This window comes from Cetorhinus maximus, chromosome 21 (assembly GCF_964194155.1).
Source record: "Cetorhinus maximus chromosome 21, sCetMax3.hap1.1, whole genome shotgun sequence".
Lineage (NCBI taxonomy): Eukaryota > Metazoa > Chordata > Chondrichthyes > Lamniformes > Cetorhinidae > Cetorhinus > Cetorhinus maximus.
The window spans coordinates 72,352,279-72,371,996 of record NC_135899.1 but is presented as its reverse complement, the minus strand read 5'-3'; the positions used below and the strand labels follow the sequence as shown (position 1 = coordinate 72,371,996).

At 40.9% G+C, this 19,718-nt stretch overlaps 1 protein-coding gene across 1 annotated transcript in view; it reads left to right on the top strand.

The window, feature by feature from the left end:
- The first annotated feature begins 1,664 nt into the window (after window positions 1-1,664).
- The window catches only part of col8a2 (collagen, type VIII, alpha 2), a 419,777-nt gene continuing 401,723 nt past the window's right edge, over window positions 1,665-19,718 (top strand). The window contains exon 1 of the mRNA XM_078567142.1: window positions 1,665-1,682. The gene's annotated coding sequence lies outside the window, so the exon portion shown is untranslated. The remainder of the gene's footprint in view (window positions 1,683-19,718) is intronic.

Below are 19,718 nucleotides of genomic sequence, written 5' to 3'. Positions count from 1 at the left end.
TAGGAGGGGCATGGACGGGGTGGATAGGGAGCAGATCTTCCCCTTAGTTGAAAGGTCAGTCACAAGGGGGCATAAGTTCAAGATGAGGACCAGGAGGTTTAGGGGGGATGTGAGGAAAAACCTTTTTACCCAGAGGGTGGTGATGGTCTGGAATGCACTGCCTGGGAGGGTGATGGAGACGGGTTGCTTCACATCCTTTCAAAAGTACCTGGATGAGCACTTGGCATGAAATAACTTTCAAGGCTATGATGGGCCAAGTGCTGGGAAATGGGATTAGGTAGGTCGGTCAGGTGTTTCTCACGTGTCGGTGCAGACTCGATGGGCCGAAGGGCCTCTTCTGCACTGTGATTCTGTGATATGGGATACTTGCCTTTATTAGCCAAGGCGTAGAATTCAAGAGCAGCAGGTTATGCTGGAACTGTATAAAACACTGGTTAGGCCACAACTGGAGTACTGCATGCAGTTCTGGTCACCAAATTATAGAAGGATGTGATTGCACTGGAGAGGGTGCAGAGGAGATTTACCCAGATGCTGCCCGGGCTAGAGGGTCTGAAGTATGAGGAAAGATTGGGCAGGTTGGGGTGGTTTTCCTTGGAGCAATGAAGGTTGAGAGAGGAACTGGTAGAGGTGCATAAGATTTTGAGGGGCATAGATAGGGTGGATAGGAAGGTGCTTTCTCCATTAGTAAAGAGGTCAATGACCAGAGGGCATAGACTTAAGGTAAGAGGTAGATGGCTAAGAGGGGAGTTGAGGAGAATTTTTTTCATCCAGAGGGTGGTGGGTATCTGGAACTCACTGCCTGAAAGGATGGTTGAGTCAGAAACTCTCGTAACATTTAAGAAGTATTTAAATATTCATTTGCGTTGCCATAGCCTCCAGGGCTATGGGCCAAGCGCTGGAAAATGGGATTAGTGTAGTCAGATCTTTGTTGACCTGCACGAACATGATGTGCCAATAGCCTCCTTCTGTGCTGTAGATGTCTATGAGTCTATAAAGGTGAAGGCATTACTCTTCCTATATCCAATTGTACATTTATGGAGTAAGAGACTATATTTAAGATGTTTCTGAAAATTCTAACCATGTGCTTAATTTATTTTGAGGCACTGTATTTATCCATAATGTCCTGGAATAACAGCGCAGGCTTTTACATAATTTGCTCCCTAGAGAATACAATTGACTACTTTTACTTGTGTGATTTTTTCCACTTTATTGTCCAAAAGTTTTAGAACCCAGGCCCAATCCCTATATTGGGCAGTATTCCTTGTAGCATGCAGATTATACGTTAGCTTGATGTTCCAAACAGCCAGACTAAAGCTGTGCTATAAAACAGATGTCTCATTCAGAAGGGAATGATAATCTTTGATAAAGCAGAGGTTATTAAGAGATTCATTGTGGTAGACCTTAAGTGTGTCCAACAATCATGATGTTTGGCATTTACAGTTAACTCTTGAGATAATGAGTTGAACACTTCTTGCAAACTTACTCCATGAAGCATTATGGCTCTTAAAAAGAACATAATACTTGGAGGACAACTTGATACACTAAGAATCTCAAAATGTCATCTAATTGAAAAACGAAACATGTTATTTGAAGACCGGGCTGACAGAGAGGGACTCTTGAGTTGAGGAACAAGACCCATCTCTGGAGTCAGAGGAAAGCTGTGAGGAACCATTTGATTTAAGGTAAAGTTCCTGGAAAATTCTGAATCTTTGAAAGGATCTTAATAAAGATTACAAAATGTAACAAAATCAGAGAAACTAAATCTGGAACAATATTTTCAGGTATAATCAGCAGGATAAGAGTCTTAGAGTTATGAAGAACAAATTTAGGACAGATATCAGCAAGTATTTCTTTACACAGAAGGTGATTGGGACTGAAGAGCATTCTTCATCTAAACAAAATGTGACATTGAGATGATATCAAACATTGCACATTGCAAATTATTTTAATTAAACTAATAGTTAAAGTCCTTGATAGAATGAAGTTTATTTCAAGTATGGGAGACAAATAAAAGTTTCAATAATATCTTCATTACAAAAAGAAGAAATTTAGCCAATTGAAGTTATTTTTAATTTATTGTGCTGTATATATACAGCTTGTATAGTACTAGGCTTGAATTTAAATAGTTCACTCCAATAACAGGTTTAACCTAGTTGTTTTATTGCCGTGTGCAGAAACTTATAAATTGCAAAATTTAGGTATTAAATATTTTATAGGATTATAACATTATTCTGAAAGGTTTTGTATTTGGCATTTATAATGTATTAAAATATTACCACTACTGACCCTTTCTGTATTCTGTGTAAAAATCAGAATTGCCTGTGTAAACTTGTGGCAGTGTAATTACATCCTCTTGCCAGTGGTTGCTCTGTAATACTGTTTTGTGTCTCCCAGGCCAGGATTTTTCACTGAGCAGGTGGGCGCTCATCCAACCTGCTCGAATGTAAAATGACGCGCGATGACGTCGGGCGAGCGTCCCGACATCATCGCGTACTCGCGCGATATTTTGGTTGGCGGGCGCACAGGAGTTGGCAGTGCACCCACCGACAATTACAAGGCCTATCAAGGCCATTAACAATCCAATTGATTTAAATTTTTCGCTGCCCATCCAACCTAACGGGCTTTGCATTTTTTGCGAAACCTCATCCACAGCCAGGATGAGGTTTCGGTCCGTCATTAAAAAATAAAAATAAAATTCATCCTAATTTCTAACATGTCCCTGCTCATGTGACAGGCTTAATTGGCGCACCAGTGTGAAATCGCGGTCTGGCTCTGATCGCGGGCTGCAGTCGGCTTCCCGACCACCCCCGCCGATCCTGTCCAATTAGGGCAAAATTCTGCCCCCAGTTTCTGACCCTAGACTGAGAAGCTTCAATGTTCCAAACAATTCAACTTGTCTGCTTATAAATCACAACAGACTTTTACTATTCAACTATAAATAATAACATTATATCAAAGTATTAAAGAAAAAGATGACAAAATGTATGACTCCACTACTACCTTGTGAAAACTATAGGTCTTGACTCTGCAATATCACAGGAGATCAGCTTGGAAATAAATAATCTTCTGACAAAATTCTGGTGAAGCTGTAGTTGCCTGGCAATATTTTGAACTTCATAGATAATTACTTTTTCATGGATTAAACAGTTCACATTTGCACAGAAACAGTCATTACAAGTAGAGGGCATGTGTGTAATTGTGCAAATGTAGCTATCCCAAAGATTGTTATTCCCTGTTGGTTTCCAGAGTCTTAGAAAACCCTTTGATCCAAGCTGGAGGAATTACTTGGTATTTTAGTCAAACAGCAGTAGAATTTACAATTTTGTGGCTCACATCCTTAGATCATTTATCAAGATCAAATATAAGAAATTCCACTTTAATGATGTTGCCAGATTTCAAAGTCAAGAGGTGAAAAGTTTGAAACTTCACCATGTCATCAGAACATAATTCACTGATACATGAGTTATTCATCATCAGCACTGTAAAACAAATACAATTTTAATAAAATATTAATACTTTCCTGGCTCATTCTGTACATTTTTTTATTGTTAGGATGCTAATTAAGCTTAAATAACTTTCATTATCAGAGTGAAGTATTCAAATTCAAACCAAGTATTATATGAGGTGGATAAAATATTTAGACTTGGGAGCAGTGCAAGTTCACTCCATTACATTGGGTACAGATCCTGTTTCCATGAATGAATGGCAACACCAAACTGAGAAGGTATTTTTAGGAGACCCAAATTTTTAACAACGGTCCTATTCTTTGATTACTTACTCTCTTGCTACATAAAAAGCTTTTTCTTAAATTGACCTTTTTCTTGCCTTTAATGTTCTATATTGCCTATATTACCTCTGAAGCCTTTTAATCTCCCTCTCTTTGTAGCCTATATTTATTCTGACTTCCCTTTTTTATAATTATATACTTTCTAATATTTCAGCTTTGCCCCAGTAGGTAACACTTTCAGTCAGAAGATTGTGGGTTCAAGTCCCTGTCCAGGAGCTTGAACATAAAATCTAAGCTGACATCCCCGAGCAGTACTGAGTGTCAACATATTGGTAGTACACCAGATGGGGTTGATGGCATTGTGGTATTGTCACTGGACCAGAAACCCAGGGGTAATATTCTGGACACCTGGGTTCAAATCCTGGCACAGCAGATGGTGGAATTTGAACCCAATAAAAATCTGGAATTAAAAGTCTGATGATGACTGTGAAACCATTGCCAATTGTTGTAAAAACCCATCTGGTTCACTAACACCCTTTAGGGAAAGAAACCAGCTATCCTTACCTGCTCTGGCCTACCAGTGACTCCAGACCCACAGCAATATGGTTGACTCTTAAATACCCTCTGAACAAGGGCAATTGGGGATGGGCAATAAATGCTGGCTGAGCCAGCGATGCTGACGTCCACATCCCATGGAAGAATTAAAAAAATTACATTGCATTGCAATTACCTTGTTAATGACAATTGCTAGTTAAAACAGTTGATGGGCATTGGTTCACCCACCAAACAATATAAACAGACACAGCTGGAGTATTTGTGTGTGGAAAGGACTGGATTAAGTCTGTAGTACAAGAATTGCCTTGAGAATAAACGAGAATAAAAGATATAAGCACTTATTGTGAGTAACACTGAGAGTGTGCTACACTGTGAGATGTCATCTTTCAGATAAGCTATTGGACCAAGGCCCCCTCAGGTGGATGTAAAAGATCCAATGGCACTAGCTTGAAGAAGATCAAGGGAGATATCTCTGGTGCAGTGGCCAACATTTATCCCTCAGTCAACATCACTAAAAACAGATTATCTGGTCATTATCACAATGCTATTTGTGGGAACCTGCTGTGTGCAAATTGGCTACATCTTTTCCTACGTTAAAACAGTGACTTCACTTCAAAAGTATTGCATTGGCTGTAAAAACATGCTGAGACATTGTTAAGGGTGCTATAGAGATTCTAAGCATTCAACACTTTTAGTTTCAGATTTTATCTTATTTCTTTATTCATTGGTGGGAACCCTGTCTCACTTTCTTTCCTTCCTGGAATATACTTGAATTGTAACCTTTCAAACTCCTGGTTAAATATTTCCCATTGTGATCCATGGTTATGTTTGCCTGTTTTTCCATTCTATCTGAAAGGATGTAGACCTCTTTTGATCACATTTAAAATGTGCTTTTTTTTCTAGTCTATTGTGTTTTTTCTTTTTAGTTCTTGCACTGAGCATAATTATATTGTAGTCAGTGCTTTACTTACTTGTTATCCACTTTCTCCAGCTCATTACACAGAATTAAGTCAAGTTGTTGGACAGCAACATATTGGGAAAGATTTTGACTTTGTGTGATAATGTAAAATGGATGATAGCGAACCGATTGCTCATTTGAGATATCTTCTAAAATTTTCAAATTTCCATTGAAGCATCCTACTCTTACATTACCCTTGCTCTTTATTCCATTGGTTTAAACTCTCCACAATTCCAGCTATCCTCCTTAAAAATTCATCTCAGATATGTTCAGATGCAGGCCAGATACTGCAGAGTTCTGAGTACAGAAGAGTATGCTGCATACAATTACATTTCTGCATTTGTAGAATCATGGACATCATTGTGCTATTGGAGGAGGCCATTTAGCCTATTGTGTTTGCACTGGCCAAAAAAAGAAGAGACCCAGCCTTATCCCGCTTTCCTGCACTTGTTCTGTAGGTCACGGCACTTTAAGTGCATATCTCAGTACTTTTTAAATGCAACATGTGTTTGTGCCTCTACCATTCTTTTAGGTAATGAGTTTCATCACCCTGTGAAAAATTTTCTCTTCAAGTCCCTTCTAATCCTTCCACCAATTACTTTAAATCTCTGCCCCAGGGGCTATTGACCCGTCTGCCAAGGGAAATAGGGCCTTTCCAGCGAGCCCTCTCATAATTTTATACACCTCATTTAGATCTCCTTTCAGCCACCCCTGTTCCAAAAAAAACAGTGCCAGCCTATCCAATCTTTGCACATGAATAAAATTTCCCATTCCTGGCAACATCCTTATAAATCTCCTTTGTACCTGTCTAGTATGATCACTTTCTAAAAGCTGCCATTATTGAAGAAATTGCACCACTTAGGTGGTATATTAATTTAAAAACAAAATTATTTTGGAGGGAAGTGTTTACAATGTAAAATATTTGTTATACTTTTGCATCCAGCTAGTTAACCTTCATGAGAATCAGGTTACACAGCTGTGTGCATACTTTGCAATCAAAGTCACGTATAATAAGCAGGAGAAAGACCAGAACGTCTCTAGCCCTTGGATACTAAAGCCAACACTAGTATACATGAAGCTCAATGTAAGCTCATGGAACAGAATCTCATCTTTCAATTAAGCACTTTGCAAATTTTCAGGCTCAGCCTTATGTTCAACAATTTCAGCTCTCAATCTCTGTTCCCATTTTTTCAGACAGCAGCTGTTGGCAATGATTCTGCTATTCCCATTTACACCTCCTCCAGACATATCTTTTGTTGTTTACTTGTACCTTTACCATCTCCTTTTGCCTTGCATCACCATCCCTTTTACCATTTGCCCTATATTGTTCAGTATTCCTTGTAAGCATGCAGATTGTATGTTAGCCTGATATTTCAAATAGCCAGACGAGAGCTGAACAGATGTCCTATTCAGAAGGGAATGATAATCTATGATAAAGCAGAGGTTATTAGAGACTCATTGTGGTTGATCATAAGTGTATCCAACAATCATGATGAATTGGCATTTACAGTTAACCCTGGAGACAATGGCCGGAATTTTACGGCCATGTCGCGATGGGGATGGGGCCATAAAATGTTGCGAGCCATTCTAAACTCCATTGACTTCGGCAGGAACATAAAATCCTGCTGTCGTAAAATTCCATCCAATGAGGTGAACGCTTCTTGTAAATTTACTCCACGAACCATTATGGTTCTTAAAAAAGCTTAATACTTTGAGGATAGCTTGATATAAATTTCATTTAGTTGAAATAAAGAAAATGTTTTGAGTGTGTTTTGGGCCTTCCACCCCAAGGTTTTGGTCTTTCCTTCCCTTGCTCCACTTCCCTGTCTCTGTACTTTGTTGTGATATAATGTATATTTATCTTTAAACGTGCAAATCTTAACCTACTGTCAATCACTACCACCCTGTCAGGATGTGATGTAGTAGTCCCATAACTTGTATTCAATCTACAGCAGCAGATGGTAGGAGTCAGACGTGTTTACTTAGCCTCCTAGTTAACATTATTTGCATATAGTCTTATCTTCAAATAAGGAATTCAGATTATTGTTTTACCAATCCCTGTCACATGATTGGTGTGTTTATGTTAAATAGAAGCATTTAACATGGTGGTAGCATGGTTTTTGACCCTCAACCCTTCACACACCTCAGAAGAAAATAACTGGTGTGACAGAGAAACAACTATCAAGACTTGTCATGTATAAGTGATTCTGTAGCTCTGTAGAAATCCAACATTCTTGTACCTCCAGTCTGCGACATTGTTGCACCTTGCAAGCATCAGGTTCCAGTAAAATTGTTTGAATCTGGGAGAGCTTAATCAGTATAAGTCTACCTGCTGCAAAGTTTAAGCAGGAACAGAAATTAATTAGCTGACTCTGGAAAGTCTAACCTTAAGTGGAATTCCACAGGCAGATGAATCCAATACTGTTGCTTGCTGACTCTACACGAGGTCTGAGGAAGTTAGAATACTGCAGGCTGAGCTGGGAAGAAAAAGTCCATCCAGTAACAGCTCCTATCTGCTAAAAGAAGCCTGCTTTTTAAAAGTTTTTTTTTCACTGTTTAAGTGTACCTTTGAAGCAGGCACTCCATTTTCACCCCTCAATCATTGCTTTGTGGCAGAGCTTAGAGTAAACCTGGATAAAGCAGGAACAACTCAACAGCACCAATATTGTAGTCAAACAATAACTATGACAAGCTAAGGCAGTGGCCACTTAAGTTACTGCAACTGAGCCAAAAAGCCTAGTGTCCTAGGCCCGACCATCTTCAGCTGCTTCATCAATGACCTTCCTTCCATCATAAGGTCAGAAACGGGGATGTTTGCTGACGATAGTACAATGTTCAGCACCATTTGTGACTCCTCAAGTACTGAAGCAGTCCATGCCCAAATACAGCAAGACCTGGACAATATCCAGGATTTGGGCTTGGGCTGACAAGTGGCAAGTAACACTTGTGCTACACAAATACCAGGCAATGACCATTTCCAACAAGAGAAAATCTAATTATCGCCCCTTGACATTCAATGGCATTACCATCACTGAATCTCCAACTATCAACATCCTGGGGGTTACTACTGACCAGAAACTGAACTGGGCTAGCCATATAAATATTGTGGCTACAAGAGCAGGTCAGAGGCTAGGAATCCAGCCCCTGACTCCCTGTCCACCATCTACAAGGCACAATTCAGGAGTGTAATGGAATAGTCTCCACTTGCCTGGTTGAGTGCAACTCCCAACAACACTCAAGAAGCTTGACACCATCCAGGACAAATCAGCCCACTTGATTGACACCCCATCCACAAACATTTACTTTGTCCATCACCGACGCACAGTGGCAGCAGTGTGTACCATCTACAAGAGCATACCAGGAATATACAGACCTAGGACATCCTACATCAATGTGATTGAGGCCAAGTGCTGAAGGTAATTGAGGCTAAGCCAAGAGGTGGTGACGGAGAAATGCCACATGGTCCAGCAGCAACTTGAGCCACAATCCATTGACCCCCATGCCCTGCCAGTAGGTGTGAATGTAACCATTGCTCTCAACTTCTTTGAGCCTGGATCTTTCCAGGTATCATCAGGAGACCTGTCTGGTATAGCCCAGTTTGTAACTTAAGGCTGTAACTAATGCCCTGTTTGTTCGTGTGGAGGATCATGTTAATTTCCCGGTAGATTTTGCTTCTCAGATGCAGAGAATCTCAGCCTTTCCTCAATTAACAGGCTCTCTCAGGTGCAGGGTGTTATTGATTGCACCCATGTTGCCAACATGTGGACACCTTCGTCAACTGGAAGTCCTTCCACTCAATCAAGGTACAGGTGGTTTGTGACCAGAACAAGGCCTTCCTTCATATGTGTACAAGGTTCCCTAGCAGCTACCACAATTCCTTCATGCTAAGGAGTTCCCAACTCAGCTACCAATGCAGATCTGTGGTTGGCTTTGGGGGACAAGGGCCCTTAAAGATTTGGATAAGGACCTTCTTTAGGACCTCACAAATGGAGGCAAAGTGCAACTACAACAGCAGCCATGTCATCAGCAAGAGTATCATCGAGCATTCAATTGGCATTGTAAATATGTGCTTCAGGTGCCTTGATTGCGCAAGTGGAGCTCTGCAATATGCCCCAGCAAGGATATCAAGAATAGCAGTAGCGTGCTGCATGCTGCACACTATTGCGCAGTGTAGCGGCATACAAATCAATGATGACAATGCCATGGGCAGAGCTCCAACCTCTGCAGAGGAGGAAGATGAGGGGAAGGAAGCTCTTGTCTATTTGAAGGATTCTGTAATGGATGAGGAGGCTGTCAATAGAAGAGCAACTGGGAGGCATGGCCAGGGAGGCAGGGCTGACTCTGTGCAGGAGGAGATCATCACCAGACGGGTCCTTGTACAAAATAGATTCTCATAAGGTCCTTTATCACATTTGCCATGGGACCTATGCCACCAAATGGTCTATAATCAAACCATGCCCACAATGCTGAGAGTGACACAACATCAATTCAAACCCTATGCATGCTTTTGGGATTGTATGTTATAACATACATATAAATAAGGCATCTGTTACAAAAGTATAGTAATTTTCATAATATTTTTCTGGTTTATTGTAAAGTAGGCTTATGGGTATGAGTATAGTTGGTTCCGTCTGTGTGATTTATTTACATTTGGAGTCAGGTAGACTGCAAACTTGGGGATTATCAAAAGAAGCTAAGTGTAGAAATGTGTTTGAAGTGCTATCGAGTAAACATGGATGCTGGCTTAGCATGTAAGGTGTGAAGGGAATTTGCATTTTTAGATAAGTGAAGGGATTGTTTGGATTTCAAAGGGAAGTTAGTCTGTTTGCAACTAGCCAGATAAGCAAGGCTAAGGCGCGTGTTTATTTTTCCCACAGGTTACTGACAATATTGGCAACATGAAAGTTTTTATATTATGGGAAAGGTACCATTCCAGAGACATATGGAACAATAGAATTTACATATTAAAGAGAGAGAAAAATATATAAAGGAGAATGAAAGGCTATGTGAGAGATGGCCATGTAAGATCTAACAGGGAGTGTGTAAAACTGCCTTTGAGAAGCCTCCAGCCATTTGTGCATAAGTCTGTCATGTCCAGTAACTAAAGCTAAAGAAAGACATTTGGAATTCCAATGTCAAGAGGGTACTGTGTTAGTTTCCTCTTTTTTAAAATCTAAAATCTATTTTGGACTTTTGCCATAAAGGGGCTGTGTAATTGGGAGTCAGGTTAATTAGGAATTTTAGGATTTGTTATAGTATTAAGTAATTGTAGTCTGATGTATTTGCTTGAAATCTTTTATTTTGTGAATAAATATTTTAATTTAATTTTTAAAATCTCAAGGTCTTGGTGTACTCATTACTTCTGAATTCAGTGTACACATCTTGTAATAAATACAAATTGCAAAACTGTTGTGACAGTCCAACCAAGTTTCCCTTGTGGGTTTGGTCTGCCTGGTACACATCGTCTGCCACAAAATAACACATCTCACACATGCGGAGCCCGTAGCTGTGCAACAACAGCTCTTTGGCCAGAGTGGTTAGTGCACAGATACTTTCAGTGGTCCAATTTCTGATGTGCGTGTCATATGCAACATTCCTGGCTTCCATATACCTCTGTTTAAAGCACAAAGCACATCCTGTGACACCTGAAATGCAAACACAAGCAAAGTAGTGGACACAGCAGATGACCAATATTACTTGCACCATACATGGCTTCTCGAGCTCTGATGCCTACACCTGGGTCAATGTGTAACAAGTGGATGAGTGCCTTGCACGCAGCACTCATGGCTGAGATGCACCTGCTGCCCAGCATTTGTTCCGCAGTCTGATCTGGACAATGAAAGATACAAGGAGAATCTCGGCGCTTGAGCCTTTGAACACTGGAATCTTATGTGCCACAGCAGAGAAGGAAGAAGTTCTCCAAAGCATCACAAATCAGCCAACAACCTTGATCCTGCTGACAGCATGTTGAGGCTGACCTCAGCATGTCACTCTCATTATTACTGGTAAGGAATACCTTCATAATGTTACTTTTCTTTTTGAGATCTGGTGTACAAACATGCACTGAGTACAAGTGTAAGTAAATATGTTAAAGAAGTTTTCAAATGTGCTATGTACATATGTTAAAAGTGTAACCACAGTGAATCCATTAGTGTTCTAAGCGAGATGACGCCCTTCACTCTTGCAGACTCCTATGAAGTGCCTGGCATGTTGCCTCAGAGGTGGAGGCAGGTTGCTCACTTCTCTGTCATGCAGGCACCCACTGGGGACTTCCACCAGTCTGGGGCTTCTGCATCTCTGCATCACTGCAAGGGCAGCCATGGGCACTAGCACATGTGCAGCAGAGGAGGAGTGTGGCAGAAGGACTAGGGAGGTGGAGGAAGGTGAGTGTGCTGAGGAGCTCCTGGTACCTTCACCCTCCTCAGTGACCTGTATGGCCCTGGTTGGCCTGCAAGTGTTGTTGATGGGTCTGGCTAGTGGTGCGCATCAGTCACCCATTTCAGCAACTGCTGCGCTAACAGTGTGACTGTCCTGTTAACGGCACACAGCTCATGTATTCCATGGATGTCAGAGCTCATACCCCGAGTGGACCAATTCAGATGACTGAGGGAGGTTTGCACCCTTTCCTGGCCAAGGCGCTGCTCTTGCATCCGCTCTGAGTGCTGCTGCATGTGTCTCTCCATAAGATTGGCCAATCTCTCACAGTCAGAGCTCGTGCAGTTGAGCCCCTGGGACAATGTGGCGTTCATGACTGCAATGGACTCCTCCATTGTCTCCCACTTCCTCTGAGAACTCTGCCAAATGTCCACACATCTGCTGCTGATGATCTAAACACTGCCCCAAAATATGACACCTTAGGCTCCACGTTCCTGACCACTTCAGCATCATTGCAACTTTCCTTTCTCCTCTGAGGGGGAGTTTACTCAGATTTCTGACTCTGACACCTCCTCCTGCCATCTGCAGTGCCCCTCATCCTGTACCACTAACAGTTCCCATGTGCTATCTCACTCCGAAGTGCTTGTATCTTGAGTTGGCGGAGTGTGGGCTAGTCAAAAGTGATGCTGCCTCCTCAGACATCTCTTTCTCCTCTTGATGCCTGAGGGATGATCTGGGCCAGGGGAGTGAGCGGGTGGAGCTGGGATCTGTGTGAGATAAAAGGAGTTATTTAGGTATAGCCTTTCTCAACACGAAAGCACTCTCTGATGCACACCAGTGCCTTAACCATGCTCGCACTGCCCTTACAACACAACCCCATCCTTGCACTCCTTCTCATGCCAAGGTCTCATTGTGCTCAGTGAAGTGACATCCTGACCTCCAACATTACCACCGCCTTCCACAGTGATTTCAACACCGCCTTTATCACCCACTAACGGTAATTCACCATCACCAACAGACAGACAGCTGTCCATTCTCCATGGACACCAGTTCCAAGGGACAGAGCTATCTCAGCCAGCTGACCCACCCCAGTCCGGGCCATCTCCATGGAGTTCTTCACCCTTTTTGACTGCAATACCACCGTGAATTTACATTCATCAGATTATTGTACAAGAAGGGATACTGCTCTTCACTGTGTCTGTGTATCACATGAGCTGTGCACACCTACATGAGCTGCGTACACATACAAGCCTCAATACTGAAGCAGAAGTATGTGTCATGTTTAGCACCTTAGCTGCAGCATGCAGATTGGACCGTTCCCTCAGCATGAATGAGCCAAGCTCACCTTGCTGGAACTCAGCTGGTCATTGAACCTTTACTAGTACTGAATCCAGGAACACTCATGCTTTTCTGCTGCACTCACCACAGCCACGATTTGAGTCTAGGCCGCTTTGGTTGTTTCAGGGCATGAGTGACCAGCAGAGTAGAGGACTAGTCTCTTCTTCTGGACCTTTTCCAACAAAACTTTAAAGTCCTGGTCAGAAAAGTGTGCGGCATCTGGACCCATCCCTTCCCTCGTGTCTCCTCCGTGTAACATTTTATGAATAAAAATGTAAGGCGAGAAACGTCATGAGCCATTCAGAATGTTCTCATTCACTTTTGTGTGCTTACATGCACTAGCCATTTTCACCATATCATCAATGATTACTTGTAGGGTTGGTGGAGAAAATGGCTCTGTGCAAATGCTTGGTGTCCCGTATATTGCGGCTGTGAGTCCAAGGTAACAAGCTGTGCTGCACGACCATTGACAGCTCTACTGGTTTACTCCATCATAGTCACACTTTTATGCTGTGACAAAGGGTCAATAGTGTGGACACATGCTGATAGATGGGTGGCAAGAGGGCAAGTGGATTAGATAATGACCATGGCACTGTTCATCATTCATTCCCCCCACTGAGACTTGGCAGCCAATTACATGGCTGCATAATATCTGCACCAGGTATTGGTGGCAAGACAATGGCTTTATCTTATGGATCCCCTCCATGTTTTCAATGGTTCAGTAGAGTACACTTTGATTGAGCAGCAACAATGATAATTATCCCATAAGGAAAGCCCATGATGGGCCATCTATTCCAGGGCCAGCTAATAGTTGGACAACATTTACAGCTTTGACAATCACCTGACAATGCAATGATATCTCCTCTGAAGCACAGGGACTTCACCATTGATGACCTAACTCTGAAATGGTCCTTTCTGAAGGTCCGCATTTTATCTGCACCCGACTTGCCCAAACCACCCTGGGCCCGCCTCCGACCCCTCACTACTTCTGGCATCCCCTGTCCCAACTCTTATTCCAGGCCCCCTCCCCGCCACCCACACCTAACCAAATATTGAAAGTTCGGGCAGACGTTTTTAAAGATCGAGTTTGCGGTGCAGTGAATGCTCCTGTCTCTGTGCACCCAACCTGGGAGCGAAACTCTTGGGCCAATGTTAATTTAATTTTGCTGTCATTTATCTAGTTTGATTCTTTAAAGGTAAACCTTTAGGAAAAGAAGGGGGATGCTGTGATATGTATATGTACTTTAAAGGGGGCGTGTCTTACACTGCTGTCAATCACTACCATCTTGGCAGAATATGTAGTAGCCCCATGACTTGTATTCAGTTTATTCAGCAGATGGTAGAAGTCAGGCATGTATACTTAGCCTCCTGGTTAACATTAGTCTTACCTTTGAATAAAAAGCGAAGGAGAAGAATTTGCGGATCGGCGAGCGGGGACGTAAAATGAAGTGGGGTGACATCGGGTGTGCGTCCCGATGTCACGGCACGTCATTTAGATTTCCAGTTCGGTGGGCGCGCAGCCAACTCAGCTGCGCGCCCACCAAACTGTCAAAGGCCTGTTAAGGCCATTAATTAACTAATTAAGGCTATTGAGAAAGCTTAAGGTTGGCAGGCAGGCGAAGAGCCCAGGCGGCCTTCGCATTTGTCATGGAACCTCATCCACGGGCGGGATGAGGTTTCATGAAGGGTTTATAAATTAAATAATATTTTCATTAAAGTTCATTGACATGTCCCAGCTCATGTGACACTGTCACATGAGGGGACATTTCTTAAATTCTTTTCTCTTCATTAAAATTTTTAAAACTTAAAACTTATCTGCCTGAGGCACAGAGGGGCCTGAGGCCCACCCCCGCACAACCCCACCTGAGGGGGGAAAATTCTCTCCCAGATTATTGTTTTACCAATCCTTGTCGTATGATTGGTACATTTATGTCGAATAGAAGAATGTAACACACTTGTTTGAAACCTGTTGCACCTCCAACTTTTTCCAATCCTGACAAAAGTTCAGAGCCCTGAAACGTTGACTCTATTTCTCGCTCCACAGTTGCTGCCTGACCTGCTGAGCATTTCCAGCATTTTCTGTTTTCGGTTTTCCAGCCTCCACAGTATTTTGCTTTTGCCTAACACCATTGTGCTTCCTTGGCTGATATCAGCGAATTCAACACACATCAAAGGTTGAACCTGGCATCTTTTTGGCTTGTATTATATATGTTGTGTTGTATTCTATATGATTATAACTTGTAATTGCTGTTTAGGAATAATCCATCAAAATGTATTTATTTTGAAGATATTGAAGACATAGTTAATGTCAACTTTTGTGATGCCTTACTCTTGAATGTTCCAATGTATTCATTTTATAAAAGTGTTAAGTTTGATTATATTAGGCAGTGCAGTTATTAATTCAAACTAGTTCTAAACAGTTTCTGTTCTTTCCGGCATAACCTTTAGAAGGGATGCTTCAAAAAACATTAAATTGAGTCAATTCACGCTGTTGGTTGCTTAGTTTACACACCATAGTGAAAGTTAATGCTCTTTGTTCATAAAAGTACATCAATATACTGTTTTCAGTTTACAAATAACACTGTAAAGATAGATAATTGGTTTATTGAAAAATCAGCATGATGGCAGGTGCTGAATTATGATGGCAATTGACATAAAACAAATAATCATGATTTATAACCTAGTTATAGACAATCATTAAAATAAAAATGAAGTATAAAATAATACAAGGATTGCACAATTATGTTCATTTCAGTTTACAAATAATTACAACACATTGCACAATGCAGGAGTCCTTTACAGAATAAAAATGAAAGGTCTACTGCATTTTGTTTTAAAGTCCATACATCATATGTTGTGAGGTTAAGTTCATAAAATGTATGTAAATGGCTGAGAATTTAATGAGTTTAATGAAATAGGGGACTGGGAGGTCCCCTTTTAGGAAAAGAAGGGGGATGCTGTGATATGTATATGTACTTTTAAGGGGGGTGTGTCTTACACCGCTGTCAATTACTACCATCTTTGCAGAATATGTAGTAGCCCCATGACTTGTATTCAGTTTATTCAGCAGATGGTAGAAGTCAGGCATGAATACTTAGCCTCCTGGTTAACATTAGTCTTATCTTTGAATAAAAAGCCAAGGAGGAGAATTTGTGGCTCGGCGAGCGGGGGCGTTATATATCTTATTTGCAGAATGGTGCATTTTCTCCTTAATTCCATCGCATTTACTTTCTTGTGGTTGTCGCAAGAGATAGTGAGATTCAGGAGTTTTCTAGCGAAGCCCAGATAGAACTGTTTACGCTTTTCAGCAAGAGAACACATATTCAGTTGTTTGCCTCAGACTGGCTCTGGTACACGTTAACTAGGATCAGTTTCAGAGCTCGTTTTTGAACGCTTTCAAGCTTGTTCACATGTCCTTTGATAAGCCCAGCATTCCAAACAGGAGCTGCATATTCAACAATGGGCCTTGCATAACTATTAAACACATTGAGTAGGTCAGTTTGAAATATATTGTAATGCTTGAGAAGACATAGCATGTGAAGTCTTTGCTCTCTTAAGCATTAATGCACTTGGTACTCCCTATAGATCACTTTGAATATAGATTCCTAATAATTTAATGCACGCTTGTTGTACAATCTCAGAATCATCTAAGCTGACGAGAGGGTGGTCAGAGGGGTGGCGCATAAAACACAAATCCATAGCATTACAATTTTAGGGATTCAAGAAACTGTCCTGCATTTATATAGTTTTTTTCATGACTTCAGGATGTCCCAAAGAGCTTCACGTAAATTAAGTACTTTTGAAGTGTAGTCATTGTTGTCCTGTAGGAAATATGGCAGCCAATTTGCAGACAGCAAACACCCCAAAATATCATTGTGATAATAACCAGATCATGTGTTTCAGGTGTTATGATAAATATTGGCCACAACACCAGCAGAACTTCCCTGCTCTTATTAAAATAGTTCCATGGTGCCTCTCACATGCACTTGTGAAGGCAAATAGATTCTCCGTTAAATGCCTCATCTTACTGACAGTAATCTCAGTACTGCACTGAAGTGTCATCTTGGACACTATGCACTCAAGGCTCTGGAGTTGGGCTTTGAACCCACAATCTTCTGACTTGGGTAAGAGTTATATCACTGCCATAGCTGAGATTTTACTAACTGCAAGATTATGCTAAAGGTTAGAAAAGCTCTAACACCCAGCATGTTGCAGTTTACAACTGACCATAGAAGCAACATAATCCTTGGAACATATTTGACCGCTGTGATCAGAGGTGATCAATAAAATCCACTCGAGTCAAATTGTGAATAAAACCTGAGTCATTTCAGATCCTTCCTTCTAAGAACCAGCATAAAAGGTTGGTTGCAAAAAATTGAGCATCATAGTTTAAAAATTGGGATAATCAATGACACTGTTTATGTTGTATTCGATTCTTCTTCTTAGTCAGTCCCTCAGGATTGAGGATGATTTGTTTCCACTCTGCTACGATGGGTTCTGAAATGACTGATAATTGTCCAATGTGCAGTCTGCGGACTCGATCATGTGCAGAGCAGGTTGTGCTTGAAGGGTTCGGTAGATGAGTTGTTTGGAGGTTTGTGCGCTGTCTCCGGCACCTCAACTTCTCTGCATGCTCCCGAATGAAGTCCCTTGATATGAACATTGTCATCCCGAATTAACCTTCTCCATTTTGACTGGTCATAGGCCAGGAACTCCCATGGGTCAGCAGGAATGTTTGACCACCTCAGGGATGCTTTGAGGACATCCCTAAAGCATTCCCACCTACCCCCCCAGAGTCTTGTGTTGCAGCCAAGTTCCTATTTAGATTATTTATCCATATTAGATTAGTTCACCCTGTTTAAACTATAAAATTATGATAATTATCAGCAGTTTAATGTTTTCAAATTAATGAAGAGGTACAAGAGAAATGCATTACACACCAGGAAAAGTTTGACAGGTTGCATGTGCTGTGTTTCCTAAGTTTATTTAATAATTTTTAAAACGGTCAGCTATCTTATGATCTCTTACACTTCTAATACGAGAACAGCTTTAAATAATTCAAACTGACTGAGAAAAGCTTCAGCTGGCTCTTGGCCACCAACACAACAAAACATTCTTGTTACATGTATCTAAAATACCTTGACAACAGGTACTACAAAAGGATTATTATGAAGTTAAAATAATTCATTATGATTCTTGACTTTTGCCAAGTTCTGTTGTTACAGCGCATCAGATCTCTTTTGCTTTGACAAGTTTTTGGCAATATAGTGAATGAACTAAGAGGTGTCAAAGCATTTCCAGTAGAAATTTGCATGTTTTAGAGCCCTGGGAATTAAATCCACGATCCGCCCGCATGGTTGGAGCGAGAACAAAGAAGTTCTCAGTGGATGCTAATTGAAAAGAGAATGTGTCAGACATACAAAAAAAAGAGATACATCATAAATCAACATTTGAATGTCACAATGTGAACATTTTACTTCTTTAGCTCTTCCATCATAAATCCTGACAAGGGAAAAAAATTCCTGTTTTGTTTCAACAAAAATCTGAGATTTTCATTGGCGTATATAACTATAAAGGGTCCTGTTGGTGTTGAGTGAAACTCAAATCGACTGTCTGCTGAGTAACTATTGAGTAAATAGAATATGATAATAAAATATATTTTATTATCACCTATGATCAGGACCAGACCTGCAATAACCACAAAATATTGAAGCACTGAAAAGGAAAGTCTGCCTCAACTGGCCCAACTCAATCCATTTATTCTCTAACTCCATATGATCCACGTATAGTTTGTGTAGGCTTAACATAGTCAGTTTTCGTTTTGGTGCCCCCTTTTGCTGAGCTCAGACCAAATTCATGTTTCATTATGCCTTAATCAAATCTGGTACATTTTTCTGAACCCAGAAATGAAGTGAGATATTGTAATGTCGTATCATTTATATACCACATAGTTGTCACGCCCATGGTTTTCCTTTGTATTTGAACAATATGCCATGATGGCACCAAATGGAACCAGTCTTTCAGTTGTTAGCTCATTTTATTGAGAGCGCTCAAAATAAAACAAACGTTCTTAATTAACAAGCATGCTGCTACCACTTCAAACTAAACTTCAGCTTCTTCATGTATATCTATTAGTCAGTCACAGTTGTTACTTCTCACTATCCATCGAAACACTAGCAACAATTCATTTAAAGATGGAATATAATACATTAAAATAGGAGAATACTGCAAAATCTCACATTATTGAACAATTCAGTCTGGCTTCTCCACTACAAATTAATGACAGAATGCGCTCAGAAAATTCTAATCTCCATTATCATCATAGAAGAGCAATTCTACAGGCCTATCTGAGAGATTCTACTGACAGGCAGATTTAAATGTAAACATATTTGACAAGATTATTAAAACTTTAACTCAAAATACTATGAAAAGTTTCTTAAGGATCTGAAATTATGTTGAGATACTGTTGCTTTGTAAAGGCAGTTACTTTATTTAACAGAAACAGGCCTCCCTCTATTTTTGTGGAGGTAATGTTATGGGGATATGCTTTTCAAAGATACAATTACCAATTTTTCTTTTTCTGGGTGGATTTAAAAAACACAGTGACCCTCTCTACTGACAATAACATACCTGCTCAGATTGCTGCAATACTCACAATTTCACATTCCACCAAATGGGATGAAAACAGACACCCAAACCCCCAGGGAGCATGAAGGGCCCCATCCCCTGTAGATTCACACTATCCTGAGACTTTTCAAATGTTTC